The following is a 20,908-nucleotide window of genomic DNA, read 5'->3' on the forward strand; positions in this document are numbered from 1 at the left end:
TCTGTAGTTTTCAAAAATTCTAATCAGTAAGAGAGATAATTGATGCTCTGTCATTTTGCACAGTTATAAATGTATGTATAATTCCAAATTTTTACATGAATTTTACTTGTACTTACTTGTACTTTACATGAAATTTACTTATAGTATGTACTATAAGGAAATACTTTTTCCAGAACAGTTTAAAAATTTTGCATAGTTTTCTAAACTTTGTAAAGTGTCTCTTTAAAACTAATCACATGATGTTTTAAATACTAAACATTAAGGTTCAGTCATTTTAAATCATCTAATGACAAAAATAGCTATAATTTACATAAACATAAATCTATCTAGGTTTAAGTTTATGTTAATACTGTGATAAAACAATTTCAAGATTAAAATTTGCTTCAAATGTCAATAAGTAAGAATACTTACTAAAAAAATTTAAAAATAAATTTGCATGAAAAACTACCTTTCCTAAACTGTCTCCGGCAGAAAGAAGTCTAGCAAGATAATTTTCTAAGAATGAAGAGGAAGTTCTGCTTTTCTAAATATTCCCTGTGAAGTTGTCTAAGCCAAACAGCTGTATTATTCCCAGGCCAGTTGGCAGCTGTGGCAGATGTAGCTTGGTACATGTAGCTATTGGCACAGTGCAGGTACCTGCTTCAGAAGAATCTTCTGGGTGTTCAAAATTGTAGCATGCAGAGTTCTGAGAGTTTTACTAGATGATGTAGGGGAAGATAGGCAGCAAAGAGGGAGGAAACAATAGCAACACAAATCACCACCACCACCATCCGGTTCAAATCTTTTTTTAAAAAAATCCTATTGAGACTTTCTTGGACTTTATGGATTATTTAGAAGTATGCCCCTTTTCTAAGGGCATACTTAAATATTTGAAAAATATTAAGTTTCTAAATATTTGAAAAAATTTCTTTTTAATTTCAGCTATTTATTTCTAGTTCAATTGCACTGGGGTCAAAGACACAGTCTATGATTTTAATTCTTTTAAATCTTTGAAGTTTGTTTTGTGGCCCAGGGTACGGTGTGTGTTGGTAACTGTTTTGTGGACACTTGAAAATCATATGTGTTCTGCTGTTGCTTTGCAGAGTGTCTGTAATTGCCACTTAGAATCTGTTGGTGGATGGCACTGTTGTGTTCTACACAATCTTTAAATCTGTAAGTTTTTGTCTTTTGCCGATTTGGGGATATGTTGAGCCATTATTTCTTTAACATTTTCCAGCCCTGCTATCTTGTTCCTCTCCTTCTGAAACTCCAATAATATGAATACTGGATCTATTGTTATAATCTTTCAGATCCCCGAGGCTCTGTTCACTTTTATTTTTTTCAATCTATTTCTAGATTGTGTAATTTCTATTTTCTGTCTTTCAGTTCATTGATTCCTTCCTTTATCTCTTCAATTTTAAGGTTTATGCAAGAAGAAGATGACCACTCATTCTTATCTTCATATATATTTCAGTGATAAATACTCAGATTCTAAATAGGAGGGCACCAAATCTGCAGTGGGTCATGTTGGTGGCAGCTTCCATGGAGTCATTGACAGATGCTGGAAAGGAATCCGATCTGCCTCATCAAATCTCCTCCTCTGTTCATCTCCACCCTTCCCCTACCTAACTGACCTAGCATGAGAGTGGTTTCATTCCTATAATCCCAATAGAAATACTATATTTTCATGCAAGAAAGAAAAATTAGTGTTTCTAAGGTAAGACGCTTTATAATAGCTCTAGAGTCATTATGAGTATAATGGCACCCAACTTAGACTCCATTTGGCATGCATTAACTAAGAAAAACAGGAACAGTAATATGTCTTTAATGATGCTTACATATTAATTCAGTTATTCAGAAGAATAAAACAGAAATAAACACACACACACAAACATTGCAGAGATTATTAAAGACAAATGTCCCCATATAACAATTTTATTTTAGGACAACTTATAATTGTCACATTTAAATTTAACAATCACCTCATAGTAATTACCATAAATTTGGTAAATCAATATAACTTGTTAGGAGATCAGATAGATCAAATATGCTCAATATACACCTATTCCCCAGGGAAGTTTTTCTTTTTAAATTTTTAAATTAACTATGTTATATTACAATGTAAGTAATATAACATAGTTATATTATAACTGTGTATAAGTAATATAACATAGTTAATGCATCTTCCAAAGAAGTCCAACTTTAAATGGCATAATATTTTAAACATTTGGGTAAATGTTTCTAATTAACTTTTATTTGCCTTGCCTGGAATATATGATGAAAAGTATTTGAATTTAAACTTTCCAAACATCTCTTCTAAATAACTGACATTCCAATTTTATTTACAATGTCTTTAGTACTTGAAATTTTTAATGCATACAGTTATCAGATCTATTCAATCAGCATACTTATGCACATATCATAGAACCATGTATTTAAAAACATATCTTACATTGGATAATTTCTATTCTAACTTGAAGTTTCCTGATTCTTTCTTCTGTCTTTTCCATTCTGCTGGTGAGCCCATCCATTGCATTTTGTTTTGTTTTATATTTAGGTTATTATATTTTTAAGTTCTAAAATTTCTATTTGATTTATATCTTCTATTTCTTTACAGAAACTTTCTAATTTTCTATTCATTCCAAACATGTTCAAAACTGCTTATTGAAGCATTTTTATGGTAATATGAGCAAGAAATAGAAAATGGAATTTTAAGAAAATGGACAAAGCTTCAAAGAACTGGGGAATTATAACAAAACATCCAACATTTATGTCATTGAAATTCAAGAAAGAAAGAATGTGAGGCTGAAAAAAGTATTCCAAAAAATAATTGCTGACAATTTCACAAATTTCGCAAAAGATATTAAACTAAAGATTCAAGAAGCTGGCTTACCCCCAAAAAGATAAACCCAAAGAAATTCACTCTACGACACACTATAATCAAATTTCTAAAAACTAACAACAAAGAAAAACTCTTGAAAGCAGAGAGAAAACTAACACCTTACCTATAGGGTAAAAATAATCAAGTGGTAGTAGAGTTTTCATCAGAAACCATGGAAGGAAGGAAAGTGGCACAACATTTTTAAAATATGAAAGAAAAATCCTGTCAACCCAGAACATTATCTCCACTGAAAATATCCTTAAGAAATAAATGGGAAATCCAGACATTCTCAGATGAAGGAAAAATAGGAGAATTTGTCATCAGCAGGCCTACCCTAAGAGAATGGCTAAAGGAAGTTCTTGAAACAAAAAGAAAATGATAAAATAAAGCATTTTGGAATATTCAGAAGGAATAAAGAACAATGGAAAAAAATAAAATATGAATAAATACAAAAAAAACATATCTTACAAAATAGCAAAGTACCTAACAGGTGGAAAACAGTCTCTGAAATGTAATATATTGACATTGTGACTGTGCATAGCAGCTACCTATAAATAGCAAAGTTGTTTTTCTGCCATTAGCATTATGTATTGCTATTAATAGCCTATAATGCTTTGCATTTCATAAAGTTATCTGTACCATGTTTTAAATCAGATGTTAGATTTGAGAAATTAAAAATATTATTTCTACTTGGTTGTTTAAAAATATGCTACATTAGTGAACTCAGATGCCAATGAATATTTTTTGGAGGGAAGGGATTTCTTTATTCTATTACACACAATGAAAATAAATAATCTTAAACTATGGTCAGTCCCTAATTCACTCCAGTCATCAGATTATGCCCTTGTTGGGTTGTACTCAATTGCCAATCTGCAGATATATTACCTTGGTCACCTGTGTTTGAACTTACTGTAAAAGGCAAATTCCTTGCTTTCACAACAGTATCATCTCACACTGTACTACAAAACATTATCAGCTTGTTGGAGATGATTTACTTCTGTTTCTTTTCTCATTTTTAAAATCAACTTCCAGGAGTCATGCATTTCAGAAAACATTCCCCTGAGATGTTATGTACTAATGATTGAAATTCATCCATGTATGAAGATATAATGATGGAACTTATGTATTTATGTCCAGTGGCTATACTTCAAATACTTGAAGAGTAAGAAGACTATAATGGTCAATAATAAGGCTTCTATAATTTGAGACGTGTAACTCTATATTTAATGTTTTTAATGAAAGTAAAATTATCCTGCTAATATTTCTATCAGGTCTAAAGTGGCAAAGGGAAGTGAGAGTTTTTAAGATTATGTAAACTGTTTAAACAAAAAGCACCCAAGTACTCTAATACTTGCCCCCTAGCCACTCTAACTCAAAGCACTTTCTGCTTAATTATCCAGGGAAATAAACACATTAATGTAGAAAGTGATTTTAATTCACTATTTGTTTCTTTATAAACATTTTTCCAAATTTTGAAACAAGTTTACTATGAATCTTTTTCTTATATTCACGATATTTATGATATCATTAAACATACCCACAAAATAACTCTCTAACAGAATATGGAAAGCAGCTCTCTAATGATATTAAAATGCAAATTAAGATTGGAAAGCTAATTCCAAAGGGATCAGAATTGCATAAATCTCAAGAAATTATGATACTGGAATTCTTTAAATATAAATCTATAACATATATATTTAAAATAGCTGATGGTAGAGCTTAGATTACCCTGATTGCAAACTTTGTTTTTCTTATTATTTTTAATCAACACATACTAATTGCATGCATTAATGGGTTATGGTATGATATTTTGACACGTATATACAATGTGTAAAGTTCAAATCAGGATAATTAGCAAATCCACCACCTCAAACATTTATCATTGATAAATTCAACAAATTTATTTTCCAAAGTATCTTTAATAGAAACAGCTCATTTTTTCCCTTTTGAAAAGCATTATCGAAACCATTTGGGCATATCAGTTATCAACGATCTCTACTATTATTGCTATTATAAGATTTGAAGGTTATTGTTCATACCTGCAGACAATTGCCAACAATAATACTCTGTGTTAAAACTATGTGAAACATAACACATATTCAAACACTTTTAACTATACCACCTTAGCTTACAGAAAGTTCATTCTTTCAGCAAAGATCACTTTTTCTTTTGTGTTACGATTTATTATCCTTTTGTCCAAAATACAATTTTTATGATCCTCCACAGGCCCATTGCCCTATTAACATCTTTAATTTTAAAACAAACTTTTACTTCTCTATCCTCTCATTCAACATACCTTCATGAATCTTCTTACCTCGGTATGGCTGAGTTGATTTCAGTATTTCACAATGAGATATTTAAAAAATTCCTGTACTTGCTTACATATTGCTGTACTGTTTTCAACAATGCCTTGTAGCATAAATTGCTCCACAGACTGACTCAATTACATTTGCACTCCTTTGAGGAGATAGTTTTGGAATTCAGTGCCTGAGTTTTGTTTTGTCCCTTGGAGGGCTTTTCTTGATTGTCTCTTTTCCTGGTTCTTTCTGGTAAACTTATTGTCTTATGGTTTGGCTTATATCTCTAATGAAGCTAAAATGCTCCTTTTAATTGTTTTTCCCCAAATCATCCTGTTATTTGGGGAGAACTCTTGGGCACGAACTTTACCACACTCTGTTTCAAAGAAAGCTCCTTTAGGAAGAGCTTAGAAGCTCTCTGTTTTATAGCTTGCCTTTACCCTTAGCAAATTCTCTAAGCCATGGCTCTAGGGTTGGTAGTAGGAATAGTGGCATACTCATCTCTGATTGATTTTCCTGCTTTAGAAGCTGAACATTGGGGCTGGTGTGGTAAGCCTCTTGTCTTCTTGGCTTGGATCTTCTAATGTGCCAAGCACTCTACAAATAGGCCAGGGAAAGAGTGTTTAGGACTCCTACATTTCTAGTATGCTGTGATGACAGTAGAACCTGTACATCCTCAACCTTTCACCTGCACTCACCAGGAACTTAACCCCTGAAACAGGCAATGGTGAGGTGGGGAGAGATGGAATGAGAATTTCTGATATTCTGCCCCTCCTAGGAATATACCATAGTCCATGACTGGGAGCTGTGTGGAGAAGGGGCTGTGTTTTTGGCTGCACCATCTTGGAGTGGAGTTTCTGTTATACTGAGTGGGGAGGAGTGTGAGGGTCATAGTTCACATGCCCAAAACTATCACTGCTTTTATGGCATTTTGGTAGATTTCTTGAATAAATGTTTCTTTGCTTGTATGTTCTAAGAATATAAGCATATAGCAAGTATTAAATGGTTGTATTGTTCCCCTCTATTTTCACTAGTCTCTCTGGGACTTTTGGTTCCTGGAATTCCTTGCAATACATTTGATATGTGGAACTCACATGTACCTTCTTCAGCTTCCACATTCTGACTATATACAGAATGAGCATCATAAATATGTATAAACAAAGAAAAACGTATTTCCTCAGATAATTGAGCATTTGATAATACATATTTAATTGTGATTTCTCTGTGACTGAGAGCAAACCCTATGTTTTCAGTAAACTAGAACAAACAACCTATGACATCGCACAATCCCACCTTCTCTGTGTGTGTGTCTTTGTGTATGTGTTTGGGTCTCTCTTCCCCACAAATTTTTAGTTTCTTTAAGGCATGGTAGTGCTTATTCATCTTTATATCACCTGACAAAATATTACCAAGCCACTATTGTAAGCTTTTATATGCTACTCAGAAATTTATTTGATAGATAACTGTCTTGCTAGATGTTTGTCGATTTAATTAGATTTTAGTCTTATACAACCAAAGATTATTACACTTTGAAACAATGTAGAGCAATGGGAGAGAAGTAAATAGGCTTCTTTTTGTTAATTTTGAGTTGAAGGTACACAAAACAGACTGTATACTTTGAAAATCTGTCATCTGGTTTTTCTCCATGACATCCATATGACTATTCTGGTTGTTGAGTAATAACTGGAGCTGAACTGAAACTATGACAATCTCCTTATCCTTCTACAGGCATGCCTCATTTTATTGTGCTTGTTTATGGTACTTCACAGATATTGTTTTTTATTTCCAAATTGGAATTTTGTGGCAACTCTGCATTAAGCAAGTCTATCAGTGCCATATTTTCCAATAGCATATGCTCACTTTGTGTCTTTGTATCATATTTTGGTAATTTTTATAATATTTCAAGTTTTTAATTATTGTTATATCTATTATGATGAGTTGTGATCAATGTTATTTGATAATATTGTGATGGTTTTGTGGCACCATGAACTGTGCTCATATAAGATGGCAAACAATTGATAAATATTGTGTGTGTTCTAACTACTTCACCAATCATCCTTTCCCCTGCCTCTCTTCCTCTCTTGGGCCTCCCTATTCCCTAAGATACAACAATATAGAGATTAGGTTAATAAAGAACTCTATAATGACCTCTAAGTGATTAAGTGAAGAGTCCCACATCTCCCACTGTAAATCAAAAGCTAGAAAGGATTAAGCTTGATCAAGAGGGCATATCAAAAACCAAGATAGGCTGAAACTAAATCTTGTGCCAGCTAGCCAAGTTGACAGACCATCTGTTTGCAACATGTTTTACTGAATATCTTAAACCTACTCTTGAGACCTACTTCTCAGAAGGGAAAAAAAAAGATTCCTTTAAAAATATTACTGTTCATTGACAATGCACTTAGTCACCCAAGAGCTTTGATGGAGGTCTACAAGGAGATTAATGTTTTGGGGTTTTTTTTATGCATTCTAACACAACATCCACAGTGTGTCCCATGGATCAAGGAGTAATTTTGACATTCAAGTCTTATTATTTAAGAAATACATTTTGTAAGGCTTTAGCTGCCATAGATCATGATTCTTCTGATGGATCTGAGAAAAGTGTTAGGGACTGACCTTCCACAGCCCCACCGGACAGAAAAGCAGAGACATTGAGGATGTAATTACACAAGAGGAGGTTTATTTTCTGGCTAGCCAGGGTCCAAGCCCTAGAGCACCAACGCAGTGGCCACTCTTACAGGCAAGGACCCCGACCGGGGTTGCAGCATGCTTTTTATCCCTATGGTGCATACGCTATGCAGTGGCTGATCACGCGTGGATCATGCATTGACCTTTAACATGATTGGTTGGCTGGTAACCCCACTATACAGGGGTTCGAACAATGCAAAGTTGGCGCAAACTAGCAAGCAAGCAACGGTTTCCATGGCAAGCAAGCAACAGTTTCCAGAAGCCGGATGTTAGTTCTGGCTTCACTGGGGGTGTGAGCCTTGCAGGTATGCAATGTCTCGACCCCTCACAAAAGTATATTGAAAACTTTCTGGAAAGCATTTACCATTCTAGATGCCATTAAGAACATTTATGATTCATGGGAAGAGGTCAAAGTATCAGCATTAACAGGAGTTTGAAAGAAGTTGGTTCTAACCTTTATGGATGACTTTGAAGGATTCAAGACTTCATTGGAGGAAACAACCGCAGATGTGGTAGAAATAGCAAGAGAACTAGAATTAGAATTAAAGCCTGAAGATGTAACTGAATTGCTGTAATTTTATGATAAAACCTGAACAGATGAGGAGATGCTTCTTATGAATGAGCAAAATATGTGGTTTTCTAAGATTTAATTTGCTGGTGAAATTGCTGTGAACATTGTTGAAATGGTAAAGAATGGCTTAAAATATTCCATAAACTCAGTGGATAAAGGATCTGTAGGGATTGAGAGGATTGACTCAAATTTTGAAAGAAGGTCTACTGTGGTTTAAATGTTATCAAACAGCATCACATGCTACAGAGAAATCTTTCATGAAAGGAAGCGTCTATTGATGTGGAAAACTTCATTATTGTCTTATTTTAGGAAGTTGCCACAGCCACCAGAACCTTCAGCAACTATTACTCTGATTAGTCAGCAGCCATCAACACAGAGATATTAGTCTCCACCAGGGTCTTAAGACACTCTGAATGCTCAGATGATCATAAGTGTTTTTTAGTAATAAAGTATTTCAACTGAAGTATGTACATTGCTTATTTACACATAATGTTATTGCACACTTAATGGACTGCAGTACAGCCTAAACATAACTTTTATATGCATTGGGAAATCAAAAAAAATTGTGTGTCTTACTTTATTGAGATAAATGTCTGCTTTCCTGTGGTCAATGGTAACCCAACCCACAACGTCTTTGAAGTAAGCCTGTACAAGTTCAAAAGGAATGCAAACTCCCATGGACATATTTACAAATGAAGAACTTTTTGGTGAAGAATCGGGTGGCTGAGAAAACAGGTTTACCAATATCAAAACCTTAATAAGTTGATATAATTTCCAAAAATTGCCTATTTTGGACTTAAGCATTCTTAATTCATTGTGCTAACTTGCACTTCAATTGACAGCTATCCTTTTGAAATCATATTTAATAAAAATCAATAAAATAACAATAAAGTGACAGGAAAACTAAATTATAGTCCGGTGGATCCAATGAAAATTGTTCCAAGCTTAGAGTTATATTTATCTGAGGAAGGATTTTAATAGAACACAGGAATCACCAGCACGATGTTGAGCACAGCAGTTTAAAAAATACCTGTTTGACTCTATGTATTTGACCCAGGTTACAAATGCTGAAAAAAAGTCTCATCCTTCCTTTTTTTCATTGAAAACTGGAAAGAGCTGATGGTTTGATATTCTCAAAATATGGTAATTGTCCTAGAAAACCTTTAAGTAAGGAAGTCAAGGGTATGGTGACAATCTTTATTTTACTATAAAAATGAGGACAAGCCCCAATTGGGAGATTTTAATTAAAGTTATCTCTATCAGACTAATTAATGTTTCTTGATTTTATATATATATATAAGTTAAAATATTTTAAAGATACTATTCAAATTATTGTATGAGATTTTAATGCCCTGATGCTATTTATTTAATAGATAATTTTATAATCATTTAGATATCTATATCTCAATTAGTTTCATCCAAAGATGATGAATGAACAACAAAACTCTGTTTACTTCTCTGGTAGTGTCATTGTAGTTACTTCTTGTATTCTGTCCAGGTTGTATGGTTACTTTCTGCAAGTAATCCCCTGTAGTGTCTAAATTTTTTATTACCATATTCCAGAAGTATAAATATGTGCCATTATAATTTTCAAGGAAAAAATAAATTTCATCAGAACTCATAGGTTGTCACTCATGAACTCCTCAACTACAGATTATAGAAATCTTACTTAAATGTGGCCAAAGTAGGAAAAGTATTAAAGCATATTAGGGTGTGTTTAGGAAGAAGAGAGAACATGAAGGAAAAAGAGGTGGGCAAATTCAGAATGAGGTATGCTGACTATTGTGGGAATTCACAGGAGCTAATAAATGAAGGTATTTTTATAATCTACAAAGTGTGCTACATTATTAGTAGTGTAATTGGAATAGAATGCTTAAAATATTTTCTTCCCTTGAACACTTGGATCGCCATGATAGTGTTACTCATATAAAATTCCAACACTGTGTATGTAAAATATAAATACATTTCTAAGATTTAGTTTGTTATAATACTTATTAACAACAAAATGTAAAATAAGTCCATCCTAGATTAGTTAAATGATATGATATTGATCCAGTGTCATCTTAATAGATATATTGTTACATTTAAATATAAAATACAAACACTTATAAAATAATTTGTAGTACTTTAAGATTTTTAGGATTTATTCAAATCTTTTCAATGTCCTTTATTTTATCAATAGACTAAACCAGTAGGTCCATTAAAAAGATGGAAAATGCTGATGTATGTGCTGAATTGAATTCTTATTAGGTCTAACAACCAGTTTCTCAACTTATCCATTTATTATTTTAATAATATTTAATAGACATTTCCATATATCATTATGATCACACCATGTGCACAGAATATTAGAAAAGGAAGTCACTTCAGCAGTCATATATGTCATTCCTCTATTTTATAAATTAATAAATTGATGTTCAAAGAGAGTACATGACTTACTCAAAGTTATACACCTAGAAAGCAGTTATACACCTTAGAAACTTAAACTTTTGGGTTAATCTGTTACAGTGTATATGCCATTATGGGTCCTCCCTAAGAAAACAAATACTTATTCATTTTTTTTCTTTTTAATTTATGTAAAGTAAAATTTGATCTATGTGATGCAAAGTTTTACAAGTGTTGTCACAAAAATGTAGTCATTTATCTACCACCACAGACATGATATAAACAGTTCTACCATCCCAATTATAGGCACACTGCTTATTTGTATTTAACTCCTACTCCCATTCCCCTAACCCCTGGAAACAACTGATCTGTTTTCTCTCCCTGCAGTGTTGTTTTTTCAGATTGGTCGACAAATAGGATCATACAATATGCAGTATTTGGCATGTAGCTCCTATTTTATAAGATGTATTTAAAATTCAACTATTTTGTTGCATGAATCAATAGTCCAATCCTTTAATCACTGAGTGATATTATATTACTATATACACACACACACACACACACACACACACACACACACACACACACACACACACCACAGTTAATCATTCACCAACTGAAAGACATCTGAGTTGTTTCTAGTTTGGGATAGTTGTGGATAGAACTGCTACAAATATTTACATATAGGTTTTGTGGTAAGAAAAGTTTCATTTCTCTCTCATAAATACCTAAATGTTGGATTGTTGCATCATACAAGTGAATATTAAACTTTATAAGAAATACCAAACTGTTTTCCAAAATTACATTTCTTTCAACAATGTTCACATGTTTCTTATATTCTTAATCATTGTCAGGTATTTATTTATTTATTTTTCCCACTCTAATAGAAATGTAGTGGTATCTCTGTGGTTTAATTTGTATTTTCCTAAAGAATAATATTGAACATATTTTATCTGATTATTTACCATATGTTTATCTTCTTTGGTAAATTGTCCTATTCAATCTTTAGCCAGTTTTTGTGGACTTTATGCTTTACAGCAGTTTTAGGTTTGAACTGAATCTGAGCAGCAAGTACAGCTATAAGGACTTCTTAAAACAAGATTTGGCATAATATTGCACTGCCTATTTCTATTAGAGTTCTTCCATGGATTAGCCACCATAGGTTAGTTAATTTATGGCAAGTAGATTAGAGCTGAACCATAGCTAATAACTGGCTCTGCTACAAAAATATGAATCATAGGCAAATGATACAGACCATGTATATTCATCTAAAATCTACATCGTTAGTAATTCAAACACTGTTAAAAAGCAAATTATTGCCACCCTTGGTCATCACTGTTCCAAAAATATTTTTGCTGAGAATATTCTGCAATGTGAGAATTTTATTATTTGCACCAGAGGACATTGTAATTAGTGGTCCAGTTTTACTGGACTTGGTGTAATTCTTGAGATGAGGCAAAAAGCCCAAATTTTATTATTGGAAGCATATCATTAGGTTATGTAAATGTTTGTTGAAATTGAATCAATAATGATGTTATCATAACTGTCATATAAAGTTTTAATAGTTTGGAATTCTTTTAGGAAATATTAGGTGAACAATATTAAAGTTACACATTAGATTACTTTACCAACTGAAACACTTATTATGTTGATTGCTTCTGATAAAAATGGATGAATAGAAAATTCATTTTCTAAATATTGCTTGTGAATATTTTCTATAATTAATTTATTATTCATTTCCCATCTTGGCTAGTTTACTGTGTTAAAGAAAAATGTTCCTTTATTGAACATTTCCTTTATTGAGCATATTTACAGTGCTTTGGATTGTCATTGTGAACCTAAACAGTAATTTTATATCACTATAATTTTAGCTGTAGAAGTATAACAATGTTATCTCTAATGTGATATGGTGCACAATGCATTGTCTATATTGAGACTATAGAATCTCACTTTTCACAGGTAATGTATACATAGACTAACTCCTTATCAGTGGGATATAAACAGTCCACAGAACCCCAGGAGTGCTCTCAGGATGAGTATATGTTTTTGCTATTTACAACCTAAATGCATCCCTTCTTGACATTATTCTTTTCTATTGCACAAACATCTACCAAACTCTTTTTCTGGATTTATTTCAAGGTTGAGAAAGTTAGATTATGAATTTCTTCTTCCTTACTATTTACTTCATTTGCATATTCTTTTTTCTCAGCATAATATTGTTAACTCAATGAAAGTTCATCCTCTACTATGGGATCTACATATTTCCACCTCGGCCAGCTGTCTGCTCTACTGGTGTGTGGCATTCTGGATTTGCCTCTCCTATAGCCATTAAGATTTAAAAGCTAGAATTTTCTTCTCATTATGTTGTATTGTTCACCCAATGCCTTGCATGAAATTATTTTTTTCACACATTTTATTTCTAATTATTAACTTCTTCAATCAAATTAATTTTCTTTCTGAGCCATATTGCAAAATAGCAAATATATTCTCTTCTAGATTCTATATTTTATTTAGGTTTCTGGTCTTGGACACTTCACTACTTTCCTTTGTACTTCAGTTTACTTACCTATAAGCTAGGGGTTTGAGTAAGATTCTTTTAAGGTTGGTGTTAATCAAAACTGGAGGAAGTTTTCAGGACTCTTGACATAGGCAGTTAAAAGATCTGGTGTTAGATCTCCTATGATTGATATTTCTCATTAAAGTGTTCATTGATGAGGTATTGCTACAAGTCTCTGACATATTGAATTTGCATATTTACATGTTTCCAAAATTTGCTTACCAACAAATTTAATTATTACAATACATTGAACAGGCAAAGCAACAGAAGCTCACAGAATTCAGAAAATGCACACACACATACACAAAAGTCTTTATAGATGACTAAACTCTGAAAGCAATATTCAAAATAGATTTTATATATTTAATATGCAATGCCTTTTAGTAATATCATAAACATTGCAGAAGGTAATAGAGAAAATATATTACTTTGACCAGCATGTCATTGTCAAAAGAAGATTATTATATACTAAGAAGAAAACATTATGATGTGTTACTATAATATTTGAAGTGTCACAATAAATATTAGAAGAAATGTATCATTGTAATCATTTTTTTCTTGGACTTAGGAATGCATTAGATCATGAGAGCTTTTCCAGTCAGGTTTGAGTTGATCTTTTAAATTAGCAATTTTTAATACAAATAACACAGAAAACATAAACTTGCTTAAATATTACATACATAGCATTTGTTGAAAATTCTTTTTCTTTCCCTCTTTCTTTCCCCGTGAGATAATAGGGATTTTTCTCTTAAGTTACTGTGAAGTTCTTTCCATGACCAATTAAAGTATATCTAATATATGATTCTATACATACTAATATATAATAAAATTAGATGATATATATATGTATCTATCTGTATTTAGTCTGTGTATTATTCCATTTTCTGGTGCTTACAACAAAATACCTGAAATTTATAAAGAAAAGAAATTTATTTCTTATAGTCATGGAGACTGAGAAGTCCCAGATTGAGAGGCCACATCTAGTGAAAGCCTTCTTGGGACTCTACAGCATCCTAAGGTGTTGCAGGGTACCACAGGGCAAAAGAGATGAACATGTTAACATATTGGGTCAGGTGTCTCTTACAGCCATGAGTTCCCTTCTTGTGCTCAACCCCTTAATCCATCCATACATACATAAAATTAACCTACCATTAAAAGTAGTCAATGAAAGGTCTATCCTTTGTTGGGAGGTAAAATATAGATAAATAAATACATATTCCATGTTCTTTATTAGAAAGATTGGAGATTATTTTTAAAAATATTTTAATAACTTTAATGCAAGTCAAACTAAAATACTAATGATAAAACACTTAGAAATTTGAGAAATATTTCTAATTCTTTTTTAGAGAATAACTAGAAGTGTAGACCCTCAAATGAAGTTTTGCAATTGGACGAAATAAGGGAGTATATAGTTTAGGTAAGTTTGTCTTATACGTAACTATTCAAAAGTAAAAAACGGAGGAAGTTATTGTTGTTTATTTGTTCCCAAAATGTCTTAGGAAATAAATGCAAGGAAAAATACAACCAATATTATAAAATTAAGCAGAATAAAAATACATTGACATTTAAAAATATTTTTAAAGAAAAATAAATTGGATGAACAAAGCAGAATAAATACGGTAACAGATCAAATATGCTAGGAAAAAAGGTAAATATGAGGAAGAATCCTCAAGTGAAGGAAAAAGTAGCATTAACCTCAAAATAAAAAAACGTATATTACTATGAATTTTAAATAACATATTGCTAATCTATGTCATTATTTGATTATGTATAATTTATTTAGGTAATTAGTTCTTACTTCCTTTCCACTCTCCCTAATCTGGCTAGTCAATTTTCTCTTCTTCTGAATTATTTTGGTGCATAAGTCACATTAGATGCATTTTCTCTTCATTGAATTGCACTGCATGTAAATCTGTATTCACAACACAGAAGTGTGCAGTAGTCAAGGGAGAAAAACAATCGAGAAAAAAAAAAGATGTTCTTGATGGAACAATTTAAAAAGGACTATGCCTTCAATCGTCACTTAGTGTAGCTGAGATCCTTACCATAGAATCACAGCCACCCCTTTAGTATAGCAAAACCATAATTTACAATGTGTAATGCTCAAAAAAATAAGAAGATTAATATATTAATGTCAAATATTTTTTCGATATTATATATATAGTTAAATGAGGTAAAATTATGTCTCACATTTTCTTTACAAATATTTATTTTACAACTAATGGTTTTAGTTTGATATTAAGATTTTAAGGATAGTTCAAAACACATAAAACCATTTATATCTATTTTATATATGGTTTGAAAAACCCAAGGCAGATCAATGATATTTCACTGGCTCCCACAGCTTGAACTTTCTAGGAAGACTGGGGTGCTGCCAATTTAAGTTGTTCAGTAAAAAAAGTCAGCAAGACAACAAAAAAGAATTTAAGACATTTTGCTATAAATATATTACTCTGTTGTGAAAATCGCTCACTGTGCCATTTAGTTTTAATGTTAAAATAAGTTTTCATTAAAAAAAACCAGCAACAATGAAATTAACAAGTACAAATATTAACCATGTATTTATTGAATTGTCACTATCATTAACCTGAATTAGCCTCAGGTTACTCACATTCAAAATAAATTTGGGCTAGATAATATCATTTCATATTAGTCTAGCTCTCTGCCATTCTTAGAAAAATATATAAATAAGGAACTGGCATTTTAAAATAAGGTACAAATTTTACTTCTGAAGTAATACAATAATGCACGATTATTCAAGAAAGCTTTTTATTTGATAACTCTGACATAGTATTTCTGAAAAATTATGAGTGTCTCTAATTTTGTAACACTTTCTATGAAAAAGGGACTCAAATAAGCTTGAGAAATAGAGAGTTCTAAGATCTATTGTTATTTTCTAGGCTTACATAAGTTCTGCAATGCAAAAAAGTGCTTTAACTTTATTTAGTTTGTTATTGTCTAGATTTTTTGAGAGGAGGCATAACCCCTGTGCCACAGATCTAATGTCCCTTGAGGCAAATGCTGTGACTTGAGTCCAGGACCCAATAGCTTAGATATGCCCCCAGTGGTTGTGTTTATTTTTCAAGACATTTAATATTCCATTTGTGTCAATTTATAGTTTCTTATACATGATTAAAAATTACAGATGATCTTTAAAATGATCCACATAGCAGAAGAAAAATGATATCTCAAATCAATAGCAATAGCACAGATTAGTGAGAAATGTCTAAATTTTAGCCATAGTCATATTCATTACTCTAAATTTAGTTGAAAGCCTAGAAATATATATTTCAGATAAAGTGTAACAATTATTCTGATCATAACTCAGAATTATTATAAAAGTAATAATTCTGAGTTATGATCAATACAGTGATGTTTGGAATTCAGTAAAAATATGAAAATTTTATAATCCTTGAAAAAATATCACAATTCTAAATTATTTTAATCTTTAAAAACATAACATTATATTCAAAATATATGATTTTTTAACCATTTTTTCTAAGTAATTTTTGTACATTCAATTTGTTACATAAATAAATATTATTCACAAATATAACTAATTTTTTCCTAAACAGTTTCCCATTTTATTTTTACCAATTTGGACAAATGATTTTTCTTTCTTCCATAATACTGCAATGTCTTATCAAATATTAATAAATATTTGATAAGTTAATCAATATTCCTGATTAAAATTAGATAATTGATCCCTACAAGAGCCTACTTACAGATTACCAAGGAATTAACAGATTCCACTATTGATTAAATGTTTCTTTTCAATCTGTCATTATCTAAATTGAGCTCTAGGTCAAGATTAGCCAAGATTCTTCTTCCTCCAGGTAGTCTCACAAAAAAATTAAAACTACCTGTACTCATATTGATCAGTATTGTTGGTTTTCGTACCGGCATGGCAATGTAAACAGGCTATTGCTCATGCATTCCAGATTTTCCAAAAGACATTAAATAGTAAAAGAGAAAAAGTGTATTAGAACTACCTATGTAGCCTAATAATAACAACAAAAACACTTTTTTACTTACTATTACATTGTTGGAGAAAGAAGGGTGGAGAGTGAAGGTACAGAAAATAAAGGAATCTATTTCTTTTGTGTTAGTATGGTTAGGAAACAAGGATTAAAATACAATTTATTGAATGAGTCAAAAAAGTTTTAATGGTTTCAAAATATTTTAATAGTTAATTTTAACTTCAAAGTTAAAAACAGATTATGAAAATGTTTTCTTTACAATTACACAATTAAATATTTATTGTCAATTTAGATAAGCTCAAATGAGCAAATAAGGTTTTAATTCATATGTAGGTCTAGTAACAACTTTACTAAATCAATAAAAAAAAGTTTAATCAGAAATTAGAAAATGTACTGAATTTCTTATTGTAGGTATCATTTGCAATATTTGATGGAATGTCATGTTTGACAGAAAAAGTAAAACATCATTCAGAAAGATGGCCATATAATAATATAATAATATTGTTAATATCATTATCATTATGTTTATGAAAAAGGGCACTTATCCACACCCTAGGAATTCTAACATGGATATTGTCCAGTTAGTACAAGTTTTGCTGTATGTTTTTTAAAAATTAGTAAATAAAAGGATGAGAAAATAGCTCTGATGTTTTATTACCTTGGAATCTAAGACTATAAAGAGACCTGAATTAAACAATGTAAAATTATGGGAGAATAAAATGGCACAATGTGCAGTGATTTACAATCAATTTAGTATGTGTCAAGTCATAAATCTGTTCTTCAAATAGATTTCTCACTATTGGAATGAGTATTTAATTTTAATGTTTATGTTTCTCCCCTGTGCTGGTCCTTTAGGAGTCATTTTAACAAAATTTCTCTATACTCAAAGGTATTTTTGACCTGGTCAAAGAAAAGCATTTTATATATGTGGAAAACTTCACAACTTGTCAATATACACAGGCCGAAATTTCCAAAACCTGGCATCTTAAAGTTATACATAAATTACACATTTGAGTTCCCATGTTGACACTTAACTAAACAAATATCCATTTTTGTGCCTAAGTGCCTACTGAAGTGAAACAATGGTTTATATAGGTGCCAAATTCAGTATCTGTGTTGAAAGAAGGCCTGTCTTCTGGAGAAGATTAAATATTTTCCATAATACTCTTTAATGTTTGCAAGGTTATTTGAAGAATGGAAAGAAGTTATCGTATTTATTTGGTCATGATAGCTAGCTAGAGTGTAGTTTCTATATGTGTATTACATGGTGCTTTAGTACATATATTTTAACATGATGTATCTCCTTAGAGCCTAAGTTTCACATTGTTTCTTAGACTATTAATATTTTTCTTCACAAGGATATTCCAGAAATGTTTGAAGCATTTTCAAGCAATATACTGAACAGACTCCACACAATTGGGTATTTATGGCAGGTAGAGAAGAACAATACAAACTGGGAAATGTTCTACCTCCATCGCAAGGAATACTCGCTGTAGGTGAGTAGTAGATAAATTCAGCAAAAAAGCATTTCTGCCTGACACTGTGAAAAGCTCCACAGGGACCTTTGAAAGAGGGGAAAGCAAGTAAAAATATTATTTGCTCTAGGGAAATATTTAGCTGCCTGAAAACTTCCAAGGTAATACTTGAAATATACTTTTTTTTAAACTGAAGAGGGTGAATATTTTCATTGCGCATAGCATTTATGAGATCATTTTTATAGAAATTTGCCAATTCTGGGTCCAACTACAGAAAATCTATATGGAAATTTTTGAGAAGACAAAATAGAGTCCAAACACAAGCATTTCAATCAAAAAATGAAAACATTTTAGTCTATAGAAAAGAAGGGCAAAATAATGGTGTGTGGCACTATATATTAATATGACTGGTTAAAGTCATCATTTGCTAAGCCATTCCTTTGTGCATATGTATGTGTGTATGTGCTTTAATGACCCTTTTTCCAGTGTGAGATGAACATTTTATTCTTGATTTATTCTTTAATATTTAAATGGTTTTCTCATGGAGAGGAAAGTATCATTTGTACTTTGACTAATGTCCAATCTATTAATTATTAAACAATACATTGATCTCATAAATAAATATACTACTCAAACAACTACTAATATTCATGAATGTGCCAAATTTGATTTATCCAAATCTAGAAAATGTTGATTTATTTAATAAAATACTTCTGAATATTTGATGGTAATTTAACAGTTTAATGTTTTAGAAACCTTAAATAACAACATTAAGCAACACAATGATTACAGTTTAATCAATATATTTATATGAAAACCAGGTACAAAAGTGCTCATACTAGAGATTAAATGTGGTTCTTCATTATCTCTTTTTAAATTTTTATTCCTATTCACAGTATTACATTTCAAATTTTTACTTTTGTTTTTTTTTCACATTTTCCTTTTTATTCTTAAACTTTTATTTCCAGCTTATTTGAGAGAGTCATAAGATTATAACTAAGATTATCTAACTGATGAAATTGGAAAGATAGTTGAAAACCTGTTGACAGAGCCAAAACATAGATGAACCTTTACAAGTTCTTCTACCCAAGTTCTTTATACCAAGAGACAGCTCCTTCTGATAGTTAGACATTGTCCAATACATGTAGAGATATCCAAATTATTCACCAACAGTTTCTAAAAATTATTTAATGTGTTTTTTATTTACAAAATTTGAAAAGATAGTATAGAGAGTTCAAATATACCTCACATCCATTTTCTCCTAATATTAGCATCTCATGTTACTGTGGTATTTTGTCACAACAAATGAAACAATATTGATAAATTATTGTTAACTAACTGCCATCCTTTCTTAGTGTTTCCTTTGTTTTACCTAATGTCCCTTTTCTCCTCCAGAATCCCATCCAGGATACCATATTTCATTTACTTGCAATGTTTCTTAATGAGCTATGATTTTTCCCAGACTTTCATTATGTTTGATGAAGAGCTAGTAAGATATTTTGTAGTATTTTCATCAACTAGAGTTTGTCTCATCTTATTTTTAATTACCAGATAAAAATTGTATATATTTATTATGTACATGTTGTTTTGAAATATATAAAATATTTGGAATTGCTAAATTAAGTTTAAATATGTTTTAATTATTTTATATGTTTTATAACTTATTTTATATGTTTATATGATATATTTTATATGTTTTAATTATTTATATATCCTATTTTATATATTTATTATTTGTGGTAAGAAAACTTAAGATCTCCTCTCTTTACAATTTTCAAGAATATAACACTTTGTTCTTAGCTATAGTCACTATGTTGTGCAATAGATTTCTTAAATTTATTCCTCCTATCTAACTGAAATTTAGTATACTTTGGACAAAAATTACACAAGGCCTCCTTGTCCCTAGTTCCTGGTAACCACCATTCTACTCTCTACTTCTGTGAGTTTGAATTTTTAGCTTCCATATAAAAGTGACATATTTGTCTCTCTGTGCCTGCCTCATTTCACTTACCGTAATGTCCTCCACATTTGTACCCATGTTATCTCAATAGACAGAATTTGCTGCTTTGTTTTTTTTTTTTTTTTTTTTTTTTTT

The 20,908-nt window shown here is 31.1% G+C and overlaps 1 long non-coding RNA gene across 1 annotated transcript in view; it reads left to right on the forward strand.

The window, feature by feature from the left end:
- LOC142872301 (uncharacterized) overlaps window positions 1-20,908 on the forward strand; it is a 100,462-nt gene that overhangs the window by 76,746 nt on the left and 2,808 nt on the right. Inside the window, exon 2 of the long non-coding RNA XR_012920506.1 lies at window positions 18,697-18,834. This is a non-coding gene — a long non-coding RNA (uncharacterized LOC142872301). The remainder of the gene's footprint in view (window positions 1-18,696; window positions 18,835-20,908) is intronic.

This window comes from Microcebus murinus, chromosome 8 (genome assembly GCF_040939455.1).
Source record: "Microcebus murinus isolate Inina chromosome 8, M.murinus_Inina_mat1.0, whole genome shotgun sequence".
In the NCBI taxonomy this organism is placed as follows: Eukaryota; Metazoa; Chordata; class Mammalia; order Primates; family Cheirogaleidae; genus Microcebus; species Microcebus murinus.